The sequence below is a fragment of the Drosophila pseudoobscura genome, chromosome X (genome assembly GCF_009870125.1).
Source record: "Drosophila pseudoobscura strain MV-25-SWS-2005 chromosome X, UCI_Dpse_MV25, whole genome shotgun sequence".
In the NCBI taxonomy this organism is placed as follows: Eukaryota; Metazoa; Arthropoda; class Insecta; order Diptera; family Drosophilidae; genus Drosophila; species Drosophila pseudoobscura.
Genome location: NC_046683.1, coordinates 15,521,946 through 15,535,371, shown reverse-complemented (window position 1 = coordinate 15,535,371; position 13,426 = coordinate 15,521,946). Strand labels below are relative to the sequence as shown.

At 44.9% G+C, this 13,426-nt stretch overlaps 1 protein-coding gene and 1 long non-coding RNA gene across 9 annotated transcripts in view; one reads left to right on the top strand and one right to left on the bottom strand.

Annotated features, from left to right (window-relative positions):
- dnc (phosphodiesterase dunce) overlaps positions 1-13,426 on the top strand; it is a 118,321-nt gene that overhangs the window by 60,082 nt on the left and 44,813 nt on the right. The gene's annotated exons all lie outside the window — the stretch shown is intronic.
- Positions 2,012-3,951, bottom strand: LOC117185044 (uncharacterized). The gene is made up of 2 exons (XR_004470533.1): positions 2,824-3,951; positions 2,012-2,376 (listed from the first exon to the last, which is right to left on the bottom strand). It is a non-coding gene; the product is annotated as an uncharacterized lncRNA (long non-coding RNA).

The following is a 13,426-nucleotide window of genomic DNA, read 5'->3' as shown; positions in this document are numbered from 1 at the left end:
AGTATGCTCCAAATAACGGCATTGCTCCCACGTTGATGCAACAGAGAGTAATCGTGAAGAGTGAAGAAAATAACCTTGAAATATTAAATTGTACGCGATCAAAGTCAATGCCTCCACAAGAGAGATTGAAGTAGTCAAATCTTTTCCTTTGAGAGAAATTTAAACCCGGAAACGGAGAGCCGATACTCGTTTTGAAATATTCGGAATTGGAATCAGGGTACGAGTATCTCAAATTGCAAAATCCTTCTACCCATGCCTGCCCCCACTCCATCTCCATCTCCCAACAAGTGGAGACATTTGTATGTCTCTCTCTCTCGCTCCCGCTCCCGCTCGCTCAATCCGTAGCATCAAAGGTCCAACCGAGCCGCCCACTAATCCACATAGCCATAAGCTGTTTGCTATGAAACCCACTTGGGACTAATTATTGCCCTGCCATTCCCACATCCACCCAAAATCCATCTTCCCCCAAACGAGACAAAGGAGGGGAGAGAGAGAGAGAGGGAGAGAGAGAGAACTGTCGTCACACATCAAGTGTTCGTCGGAGTGGGGTAGGTAGGGGGTGTGAGGGAGAAAGAGAGAGCCTGCTCAGGTGCCGCCGATGCCGGAGGCGGGAAAGACTGGAACAAAATTGTGGCTGCTTCTGCTTTTCCTTCTTCTTCGTCTTTCTCTTAAGCTTCTCGTTCTTCTTTTGCTTCGTCTTTCTCTTCTTCTTTGGCAATCAAATTTTTAGGCGCAGATTGGAATGCTGGTTGTGTGTGGGGGCGAGGTCAAAGTTCAAGGTTGCCCCCGCTACCCTAACATGAGGGTGGTATTCCCATTCGCTTGTCTCTCTCGCACACACTCCGCTACCACCCCCCCCCCCCCCCCATGTCTATTAATTGCTTAAAATGTAAATCTTTTAAATAAAAAACAACAAAGATGAAGGCGGAGAGGCGGCGGCAGCAGCAGCAGATGTGTCGCCTATGCTTTTCCTCCTTAAACACTCCTTCTCCACCCACTCTTTCTCTCTCTCTCTCTCGCTCTGTCTCTCTTTTGTTGACACTCGCTGTCGCTCTTACTCTGCGTCTGCCCTGCTCTCTTGTGACGTCGCTGCCGGCTGCTGCTGCTGCTGCCTGCTGCCTGCTGCTGTCGCCACCGTTTTGGTCCGCAGGGGGCCGGTCCCCGGATCGGGTCCGGCAGGTGCCGTTTGTTTTGTGATAACAGCACGCGGGCAGCGTCGACGATCATTGTTGCTGTTGTTGCCGCCCGCTGCCGACGCGCTCGCTGTCGCTTCTTTTTTGCTGATAAGAATCTGAGAGTCGGCATCGCTTTGTAGGTGCTGCATTGGTGCCGGTGCCGGTGCCCCTGCCCACCTGGCACCCAACACCCCACCGAAAAGCAAAAAAATACTGGGGCTGCGTTTTTTTTTTTTATCGCCCGCGATAAACGTTGTCTAAGAAGCAGGAGGGTGGCAGGCTAAGGAGAGGGAAAAGAGTCAGCAAAACTGGCAACCGAAAGATTAGTGATTGGTGCTGGGGCAAAGGCAGGGGGGGAAGAGCAACAAAAATGCAGAAGAATGTGGGTTAGAGACGGGCAAAAACAAACGATATTTAATAATCGTTAATTAATCGATTTGATCTCTAGCTAAACTTTTTCTACCTACGAGACCTCATTTAACGGTAAATTTTGGTTTTTCTTATACCAAAACATTCATCAAAATGTTTCATAAGATGTCTTTTAAAGATTCTAGCAGTTTTTAAAGTTACGTGTTTAAAGTTTTCCTCAAAATTGGAATAAAGTTCGTGCTGTGGAAGTTGTAAACCATCGAAAAAAGGCGAAGTGTTCCCCAAGAGACCTTTATTCTGAAATACTATTCCATCCGAGGTATTGTCGATGATCTTTAATGAAAATCATTTTGGAAACCATCAACAATATTTATATTTTCCCATATACCTTAACTTTAACCCTTGTGCGCTGAACTCCTCCGCCTTAAGGAGGTCATGACGGAGCTAGAATATTATTTACTCGAAACTTAGGCATAAATCACACAGCTACATTTATTCTTCCAGTATCATTTGTTTCTCCTCCACTCAACGCCGCTTTTCCACTGTTTTCCCTATATTCCCCGTGGGATAATTCAAAGTCACGTTTTTGTTGTTTCTTTTTGCGATTTCGGTTCCTCCCACTGTCCTCAAGTCGTCCGTCGGCTTGTGTGCGTGTGTGTGAATCCCACTTGATCCATCTGTTGTCCCCATGCGTCCCACTGCTTGTGCGTCTGTGTGTGTGTATATGCGTGTTCCTTTTCGAGTCACTGTAAGCTACGGCGCCGCGACACTGTCGCTGCCGCTCTGTCTGCTGGGGTCCGGAGTCCCTTCTCTGCCTGTAATTGGATTTCCGCTGTTTGCCAAAGAGAGCCAGAAAGACAGGAAGAGAAAGAGTGAGAGAGTGAGAGAGTGAGCAATAGCAGCGCACCCACCGGCAGTGGCAGCGGCAGCTGTTTGATGATGGATTTGCAGCCGCCGTCGCCACCGCCGTCGTCTCATTACAATCAAGGTGTATTCGTAAAAGGTGAGGACTATTCTCGCTCCTCGAATGTCACACATTTCTTTCTGTCACTCTCTCTCTCTCTCTCTTAATCGGAGTGCGTGTGCATGCACTGAAATCGAAATGTGGTATCGTGGTATCGCCCCTCACCTTGTCTTGAATACACCTTGATTATAACTTTCAATTTCAATTGCCAAATGCGCTTTGCTTTCCCCCCTGCCAGCGGGGGGGGGGTAACCTCTCTCATTAGGCATGGCTACCTATACAAGCCACCCCCCCACTGCCTGGCGGCTTACTTACAGCCTGACACGCTCTCACGCATTGCGCTGGCTGGCTCTCTCAAGCTTGCCTCTGGTCTTGCTCTCTCGTTCGCTCCCTCGTCTGTGTGTGTGTGTGTGGATGTGTGTGTTGGGTGCCATGCCGTGCCTGTTCGCCTTCGCCTCAATTCGTTTTTCGCATCGTTTTGCTGCTGCTGCTGCTGCTGTTGGCTGTTGGCTCAGTGGGGCAGCTCTGCTCTGTTTTGCTCTGCTCGCGTCGTCGTCGTCGTTCATGTTGAACGGTTCTCGGCGTCGTCGTCGTTTCGGTTTTCATCATATAACGTAAAGGCACTTCGGGCGTGCGGCGCGGCGCGGTGGTTCGTGTGTCTCGCGCTCTCCTCAAAAAACAAAAAAAAATTGGTGTGCTAAATATTCTAAATCGCAAATTAAATTCCCAATAAAGAATTAGTGCGAAAAATCAGCGAAAATCTAATTGAAATGTAACGGGAAAAGTGTGCATAATAACAAGCAAACAAGAAGCAGAGCCAGCGCCAGCGCCAACCAGCAGCAACGAACGGACAAGTGCAAAAGGCGAAAGGCAAAAAACAAGTGGAACAGAGACAAATAAACAAAACGCAGCAGCAGCAACAGAGACAGAGACAGCAACAACAATAAGAACAGTAGGAGCAGAAGCACCAGCAGCAGCGCTGCCAGCGTGAGAGAGTGAGAGTGAAGCTCAGCAGCAGCGAGAGAGTGCTGCTGCAGTACCTACCTGTGAGTGCGGTGCGGTGCGGTGCGGTTGGCAGAAAGGGGAAGTGTGTTATTCTTGTAATGTTGTGTTGTTGGAGCAGTGCGCGGTATCGTGAGAGGATCATCGTTTGATAGGAACACACGTGAACAGGAGCGGCAACGTGAGTGGGAGAGCCGAGCGTGGCTCAATGAGAGGCTTGGTTGGCAGAAGGCAGCGTTAGCTTTAGCGGTATCGTGAATGGGAACAGAGACAGCGTGAGAGAGGGAGAGAGACAAACAGCGACTACAGTGGGACGCTCGACCGAAAATTAATTAGAAAAATATAAAAGCAAAAACAACAGCACCGCATGGCACAATTTGAATGTTTTTCAATTAATTGTGCGATAAAAGAGAGTGGAAAAGCGGCGAGAATATCGGTAGTCGAAGCGTGTCATACCCTTTGCTGATCCTTCCATACATGCATACATTCATTTGTTGTTTTAGTAGACTAATTATGCTAGCTCTTACGAAACACATGAATAAAACAAAAATTTATAATATAGCGATTCCACAATTGCAGTTCCAACATAAATGCTGTCTGGCATACCCGTTTTGAGGGTATCAAAAGTTTTGCCGGCTGCTTGTAGACGTCGACGTCGCCGCTGACTGTTGATTTTTATCGCCAGCTGAAAAAGCGAGAAGGCAACAACAACAGAAGAAGGAGAGAGCGAGAGGCAGAGGCAGAGGCACTTTTGCCTCGAAGCTCAATGAAAAATCTTCGAGACGGTGGCCCGCAAAAGTAAATGTCTAAAACATGTGGCTGTGTACACATGTATGTATGTATGTATGTCTGTCTGTATGTATGCGTTCGCCGCTAAATTGGCAATGGGCGTACGCAAACGTGTCGCGTGCCTTGTTATTTGCGTCCTGCTGTGTGTGTGTGGCCCACTGTGCGTGCGTGCTTGTGTGAGAAATGGGGCAACGTAGCTGCTGCCTGCTGATAAGAAATAATAGAATGAAGGGATAAATATCGATAAGAAATGAGATTGAAAGAAGGGGAATACGAAACGATAGGAACGATTCTAGAATTCAAGAAAGATATTTTTTGATGGAGCCATCCGCCGATCACTAAGGATTAATGGCTGAAAAAACGGGGAACTTTCCCCATATATTTCCACTTATTTGAAATATGTACATGTGTATCATTGCTCCATCTCCTTATCCACTCAGCGTCTTCCACTTCCACTTCCACTTTGTGTTGTGCTCCTCCTTTTCTGTTTTTCAAGTTTCTGTGTTGTGCTGTGCATTCAAACGAAAACGAAAACGAGAACGAAAATCAAATCAAATCAAATTGAATTTACAACAGGAGCCTGGCCTGGGACTTACTGTCCTGTCCTGTCCTCGCCTCGTTCTTCAAGCCCTCTCTCTCTCTCTCTCTCCCTCTCTATCTGCGCCTTTCGCTCATTGAACACACGTCCCTTAATGCGACGTTGCCGCTTTTCACTAAAAAACTTAACTCCATCTCTCGGCCATCTCGCGTTGATTTCAAAAATGAAATGTAATTTACCACAGCCCGAACCCGGCCCCCCCGCCCCCCCCCCACTCGGTCCAACATTTATTCTATTTATTTGCGAGGCAATGTATTTGCTGCTTGGCTTGTTTTTTGGACGTTTGCGCAAATCAAAATCAAAACGTAAATTGCTTTACATAAAATTCAACAACTTTTACGAACCTAAACAAATCGCAAAAGTTTTCATGAAGATGAAGTACGGCAACACTGCAGTTCCAAGAGTCTCCTGCGGGTGCGAGGGGGAGACGTTTGGTGCGGTTTTGCTGCACAGTGGGTGGGCCAATCGTTGGATAATGGATAATGCTCTGCCCGTCTGCTGTCTGCCGCCTGCCGCCTGTCACATGTGAAATGATTATAAGCCGGTCCCACAGTCACGTACCAGTCATTAATAAAAGAGAGAGAAAGAGCGAGAGCGACAACTAATTGGAATTCCAAAGCGTTTCGTTTCCCATCTCACCCGCTGATGATCGTGTCCACTGTAATGTCGCTGTAATGCCCGCGACTGTGCTGGTCCCTCCCTGTGGGTGTGTGCCGATGCTGATTGAAGAGAGACACTGCAAGTGTTGTAGCCCCGCTCTCTCTCTCTCTCTCTCTTCCTTCGTTGACGCCGAGCATGCTCTGCACGACACTGGCGTGGAAAAATATAGAGCAAGGTTCAAGTGATCGTGGAGGCGCCGGCGCCAGCGGCGTCACCGCCGTCGCAGCTGTTCCATTATCGTTCATTATTTTGTTTTGAAGAGCCCTTGTGTGTCGTAGTAGTAGCTGTTGTTGTCGTGGTTGTAGAGGGTTTATTTCCATTTGAATATTGATTTATGAACGCGACTGTTATACAGATTTATGGGCTAATATGTATGTCTGCCCGATTCTGCCGATTGTTTTCGGGGGACACCAGCACTCTCCTTCTATGCTCCTTCTCTCTCTCTCTCTCTCTCTTTCTGGCTATCTCCCTTTGGCCATAAATCATGCCCCGCAAGAGGGGGACAGTGTGGAGTGTGGCTACTGCCTTCGTCACTAGTCCGCAAGTGCCACTGATAAGGGGTTTTTATCTAATTGATAGCCAGTTACTGATTTCACTGATTGATGTAAACGATTGAGAGGCGGTGGGAGGCGTGTGATTAATTGATTGATCGACTACTGGATGCAGTACTCCAGCTTTGATTGACTTAAATCGGCGTCGGTGGATAGCTATCCCTCTCCCTCTTCCACTCGAAAGAGGATTATTTATCCCTCCAAGCCTGACATTTTTGTGCAGTTTTATGCGCTATGATTTATTGGCCAATTGCATTACCATGCCCCATCTCTTTCACTGTAATCTGTCTAAATCTGTCTCCCTCTCACTCCCAGTATTCCCAGGGACCTCTCCTCTCCTTCAGTCCTGTAAAAGCATGAAAATTTATCGATTTTGTTTGGCGGTTTTCCAGTTTCCGCCCCCCTCGGTTACGGTCTAGCTTTGGTTTTCCCTTTCCCCTACCCGCACCCCTTTTTTGGCACTAAAAACTTTTCCCCACCTACAACCATGTGCTCTGTCTCTCTCTCTCTCTCTCTCTCTTTTTTATGTGTGTGCGTGAGTTAATTTAAGCCTCGCTTTGGCTCCTGGCTTTGGCCTCCTTCACTCCTTCACTCCTTCAGTGCTCCGTGCTCTTCCTGTTCTCCTCCATTCACTGAGGCGATAAAATTTTTATTTATTGATTTTCATTTATGTTTTCCTTCCTCATACACGCATACAGGGGGGGGGGGGGGGGGGTGGGGGTAACGGGGCTGCCTACTAAACAGCTGCTACACTTTATGGGGCCTCTCCCTCCCCCCGCCTCCCCTGTAGCCGGCGCCATCCGGCATTCTCGCTTCATCTTCAATCTCCATATAACGGTAAGCAAACGGTAACGGGAGGTGCTCATCCCTCCCTCCCACCCACTCCCCGAGAGCAATTACGTGCCGTATAAAAGCTCACCGCAAGCATTCGCTCTCTTCTTCGACTCCTCCTCCTCACCCTCCCCCTCCTCCTCCTACTTCTACCGTTTGGCATTCTCTCTTTTATTTTTTACGATTCTTCGCTCCTTCATGCGATAGTGGTGTGGGGGGGGGGGGGAGGGGTTATCAGGGTGTCAGAGGCTATGTCCTGGTAGAGCGGTGGGTGGCTGAAGGTGATAAACTTTTCGACGGCTCCGCTAATTGGATAACTCAAAAGTTTTGATTAATTCTCTGCGATTACAACGGAATGCGATGCGATGTAAGGTCAAAGGTCAGCAGGGTCATCGATACACCCTTGTGGGTGCCAGATATCTTTGAAGTATGCCATTGACAATTATACGATAATTATGCCCAATTTATCGAGGGCTATCGAATGTTATCGCTGCGAAAAGTGACGATCAAAATGGATTTACTCCTTGGAGCTTCGGTGGCCATGGATTTATTGATGTTGATCAATATTTTCTAACAATTTTCTAACAATTTCCCATCCAACCGCCCCCTGCCTTACTTTACGGTGTGTGGACTTGGGGGGCCTTCTTTGAAGCACTATTTACATTGAAAAATTCCTGTGCCAGCAGCAGAATTTTCCCCAACATTCCCTGAACATACACAGACGCATCAAATAATTGCAAAATGCCAGGAAAAGGCACAGAGGAAAATGTGAGGAGGACAGCAACAAAATTGTAATGCTGTTTGGCCACGTGTGTCTATGGCGTGTGCGTAGGGGGCGTGTGGGGGGGGGGGAGGGGTAAGACTACGAAAAAAGCATAATTGAAAAAAAATTAAATTAAAAATATCTGAGGGAATTTGCAAAAAGGTTTCCCACGACTCGGCACGACTGCCGCCTTCGACGCGACTCCTCCTGTTGCTCCTCCATCGATAGATACCGAGAAATAAGTGGCACTGGAACTAGGTCGTCCTCCCCTCCAGCCCCTACAGCCCCTAATGCCGTTTCCTTCTGCAACTGAGGTGGAAAATGGAAAGTTTCCCCCTAGCTCCTAGGGAGCCATAAAACTGTTTCGCCCAAATGAATATGAATCGTCCAGGTAGGGGGGGAGGAGATCACTAGAGGAAGTGATGGCTCTCTCTATCTCTATCTCTATCTATCCAAAAGACTTTCATTAATGTTTGTGTGGTTCTACTTTCATCTTTTGGCTCGATTTGGAGAATGGAAAATGGAAAATGGAAAATGTACTTATGTATTTCTTTGTTGGTGGATGGATTTTAATTTCCGTTTTCCCTTACTTGACATTGCCATGAAAAGCAACGTCAATGTCATCCTAAACGTGTGTGTGTGTGTGTGGTGGGTGTGGATGTCCTTCATCCTGCATCTCCACTCTGTCACATAGTTCCTCCTGGTGTGTGTCCAGCAGACAGCATACATACAGGATGTGCCATTGAAAGTGGTATTTCTATGTTCGAAGAGACAGAGAGAAGGTCATGGCTTTCAATCATTAAATGTGAGAAACAACATGTGTATATTTATATCGTCTGCACACGATTATTTTGACTACTGAATCCATAAAACCATACTCTAGATAAAGTGGGGTTTTTTCTTGTGGGCTATTTTTCAAAAACAAAATAAAGGTGGCCCCATATCTTCGGGGCATCGGCTGCCAAAGATATCAAAAGGTTTATGCGATCGGTAAATAAATGACGCAGTTTACAGAACCCCCAGACTTCGGAGCATTCCGATGGTTTATTGCAGTGGAAAAACCTTCCATTAAATACCATAAATGTGGGTCTGGAGGCGCTATGGAACTGTAGCTGTAATTTCTTTATGGTCTCCCCACTGGTATTGTCTTTGGGCAGCACTCTTTTCTGTATTATTTCTATATTTGATGGACTGCTGATCATCGGCTGACGTTTAATGTCGATCCAAAAGTTAATTGCACGATCTTTATGGCTTTATGGAGCTGCTGCCTCTAATGACCGATAATTTCTGCCATATATCTATGGCTATGCAATTAGCGGTATCGCGTGACGACTAAGGTGAACGTGTACCGAAGCGAGACCCTGCCACAACAAAGCGAAGCTTACCTTTTGGACGCGACTGTACCCACACATCCGCACTGTCGTGTCACTCTTGACCAAGCCCCAGCTCAGGCTCCTTCCTCCCGTTGGCTATCTTTTGTGGCTAAAGGAAAACAAATTTCCATTTACCATTTACCATTCCCCCCCCGTTCCTGTTTTTTTTTTTTCGTCCTCCTCTGGAAGCTGCTTTTGTCTTTGAGGCAAAGTTGTTTGGCAAAAGTTTTCCCCAAAGCATCAGCAGCAGTAGCTCCTCTTCCCCCACTGTGGCTGTCTCCAAGTTTCTGGGTCCAGGAAGTATTTTCAAATAGCATAAAGTCGCTTTCAGAGCAAAGATTTCAATTAAAGTTGGGTCTCCTAGACGACACCGGGGGCTCTGCCACAGAAAGGACCCGCAAAGACCACCGTGAGGAAAGAGAGAGAGCGTAGGAAATGGTATAATGAGAGGCAAGGCATAAAAGGAAATTAAAAGACTGGGCCTCTCGTCTAGATAAAAGCCAATAGCAGCGGACGTTCTCCAACACTGGCTTCTTGTTAACCAATACTCAACGCACATTTGCCAATTATTTTCAATTGTTTTTTTCAGTGGGGAGCTTTTAAAATATTGTTTCTTTTTGCTTTCTACACTAATCAACACTAAAAATACATTTCTGTTAACCAACACTATTTCTGCATAAGCTCTGTTTTCCTTGGTGAGCTCTTCAGACATGTGGTTTTTTGTAAATTGATCAACGCTAAACATAAACTTATGTTAGCCAACACTGTTTCTGCTTTAGCAATGGTTGAATGGGATATGTTGTGGGTTTAATTAAATATCACGTCTCGGATAATATAAAACTATTCCGCACTGTTTCACGAACAAGAAATACACGACGCCCCAGTGTTGAAAAGTGTTGCAGAAACGTATTTCCAACACGGTTTAGACCCATTTTTAGTGCTTTTGCATAAAGTTTAATGGTCTCTCAGGTTTTTCTTTAACGATGTGTGAACTTATTGAAAAGAAAAAGACGACCGCCCCCGAGAACCAGGAAACGAGAGGGAGAGCGAGAGAGAGAGAGAGACAGAAAGCAAAGAGATCTAAGTAAATAAAAACGTGAACTGCATCCCATTAAAGTTGATCTAATGACCGGCTACGTGAGTGGACTTCGCAACGAAGGTGAGATGTGCCCGTCCGTCCACGGATGCCCGCGAGAGAGGGGGCAAGAGAGAGAGTTCAGAGGCCGTGACCATTAATGGCACCTACAAAGCGAATTAGCTAAAAAAAAAAAATATAAAAATGTGTTTTGTGGTGTCAAAAGAATGAAAAATTGAAGAAGTAAAAGAGCGAATAAAAAGAGGGACAGAGACAAAATATGGACAAGAGAGTGGGCGAGAATGTAGGGTATTCTGTGGGACTCTCTTGGCCCGAAAAAACCCACACAATCGAATTATTTCATATAAAATCCACAAGAAAGTCCTATCTCATCTCGCTCTCTCTCTCTCTCTCTCTGTCTTGTGCCATGAAATAAAATTAAAGCACTTAAAAATTGTTCTTCGTTGCATACATTTTGGGGCAAGTGAAAGAACGTGCCAGTGGCAATGAGGCCTGGCGGAGTGTGGCGTTATGAGCGTTGCGCGCTCTGACGTAAAAGCTCAAAACAGACACACTCAATCCCCAAACACAGATACAAACCCCCACACACACACAGAAACACAGACAGACAGAGACAGCGACAGCGAGCGAGCGAGAGAGAGATACGCAGATACGTCGGCAGCATCGCATAAATATTAATAAAGACATCAAGAATTGATTGAATCGAAGGCGTAAAGCGCAAAGCGAACGCATTCGCATTATGCGAGGCTTAGAGATGGGCGCGTGCCAAATTAGAGATGGAAGCAACATCTGGCGGTGGAAAAGGGGTACAGTCCTACAGCTACCAACTATTTCATAGAAATATACCTAAAATCGTTTAAATGCCACATCGAAACCTTTGGCAATCGATTCTTTAAACAGCGATATGGAATTCTAGTACTCTGAATCCTTTGTAACTCAAATGAGTCCTTCGATTTAAGCACATCTACGAATTGTGTGGTCGTTTCTCGAAGAAAGGTGGGTTCTTCCAATAGAAGATGATCTTGATCCAGGCTTTGCGGCTTTAAAATGTAAAAAAAAATGTCCTAGTTGCCCATTCCTTTAAGGAATTCCCTATCGTGTATGTATCGTATGTTTTATCAAATCCCCCACAGCCTGCAAAAGTGTGCTGTTTCCCCTTTTTGATCCTCTTTTGGAGGTTGTCCACATTGTCCCTTAATGAGTTTTGTGTGCTTTAAATTGAAATTTTCAACTTGTGAACAAATAAAACATACACAAAGCAAGGTTAGGGGATGGATGCGATACGCGGCGGGGGGGCGGGGAAGGCCCCAAAAATTGTGCGGCCGCCGTAATGGCGTTTCAGAGGCAGGATTCCCGGCCGGGCGGGCGGTCGGTCGGTCGGTCGGTCTGTTGATTAGGCGATGCTTCAGTTGATAAACTTTCCCCCGGAATTCTCTCGAATCCCAGGCCCCTATACACCACAAGCCACGCCCGCCGACGACGCCCACACATTTGCTTTTCATATGGAAATTTGGCAAAAACCGCTTTTCCTCTTCTCCCTTCTCCCTTCCCCCCGCCGCCCGCTCAAAAATCTCGGTCTCTTTTGGGCTGTGGTGTTAAAAAACTTTTTTGGCACAAATATTTTTATGTAAATTGTTTTTGGCATTTATTCATTTATATACATATGTATATATGTATGTGTATGGGTGTGTTTGGGTGTGTCTGTATGTGTTCCTGACATTTTCATAATTTAACTTTTTCCCCAAAAACAAACACAAATCGACAATAGAGTTACCCGCTAAAAGAAGTCACGAAAAATCCAATGAAAAAATATCTACAATTATCCGCAATCCCGAGTTTTACGTCGGGTTCAATGTATCCGTTCCCTTATGGGAAATTTGTACAGCAAACCAGCGCATAATTCCTTTCATTTGTGGCTTTAGACAGAAAGTAGTTTATACTTGTCTTCTATATAAAAAAATAATGAAACAAATAAAATAAATTTGAGTAAAAAAATACAAAAAAATGCATTAAATTATACAAAATTAAAATAGTGCAAAGAAAATATTGAAACCGAAAGAACTAAATACAAAAAATTCTAATTTTTAGCTTTGAAATTTTTTCTAATTTATGTTTTAACCTAACCATTTTTTTTTTAACTTTTTCTTATTTGAATGGGTTTTTAAAAATCAATAAATAACAAACAAATAAATAAACAAAAAAATGATAAAGAAATAAATAATATAAAAAAAAAAGTTTACAAAAAAACTGTGCATAAAAAAAATCAATAAAACTGTAAATAAAAAATAATAAACAATAAAACTGTAAATACAAAAAATTAAACAATAAAACTTTAAAAAAATGATACAATAAAATTAAAAAAAAAATAAATAAATAATAAAACTGACAATAAAAAAAAAAATTAAAATATTTGGTGCTTTTAGCTTTGAAATTGAACTTGGAAATGTTTTTTTTCTTTTACTTTTCCTGGTTTGAATGCGTTTTCTCATTATTTATTTATCAAAATTGAAGTAAAGTTTTAATGGACTTGGAAAACTATGTCGGGACAGAGTTACATAGAGGATTCTAGAGGATTTTATAGAACAGAGTTTCAGAGAGTACGGGCATACCCTCGAGGCCTTCGCCTGGGGGAGTACTGGGTATCACGGCACTGGCGCCAGTTCATTTGGAAGTTGATTAGTGACGAAAAGTAGTTGCTTTTACCATTGTATCTGATGGCATCACTTTTTCTGAAGGGGCTGGGGCGGAGGGGGGGGGGCGTGTTGTTCTTGTGGAAGACACTTCTGCAGCCAGGGCCTGGGCTGCCGCTTCGTTGAGGCTGAAGGAGGAGGCTCAAGGATGCTTCTGAGAGAATTGTTGCTTCTGTTGTTTGCTTTTTTCATTCTTGCCCCATTCGTTCGCTCTCTGTCTTCTGTTGTCTTTCAAGCTTGTGTTTCTCTTTCTCTTAATGAGTGAAATAATTGTAAAAAGCAGAAGAAAGGAGAGGCGGAGAGGAGCAGCCATGATGGACTCTGAAATGCTCTAAGGAATGCACAAAACTCTTGCAACCAAGAAATGTATCTGTATCTGTGCCATCAAAGGGAATATATAGGGATATAAGCCATCTCCCGATCAGACAACAGATCTCTCTAGATCGAGGGGAGTATCTTTGGGTAAGGGTATTGCCCGTACGCTCCCCCCAAAAAGCAGGCACAAAAAACTTGTGTGCACAAAAAGAGGCACACAAGAGGCAGGCGGCGACGAGTGGCAGCAGCA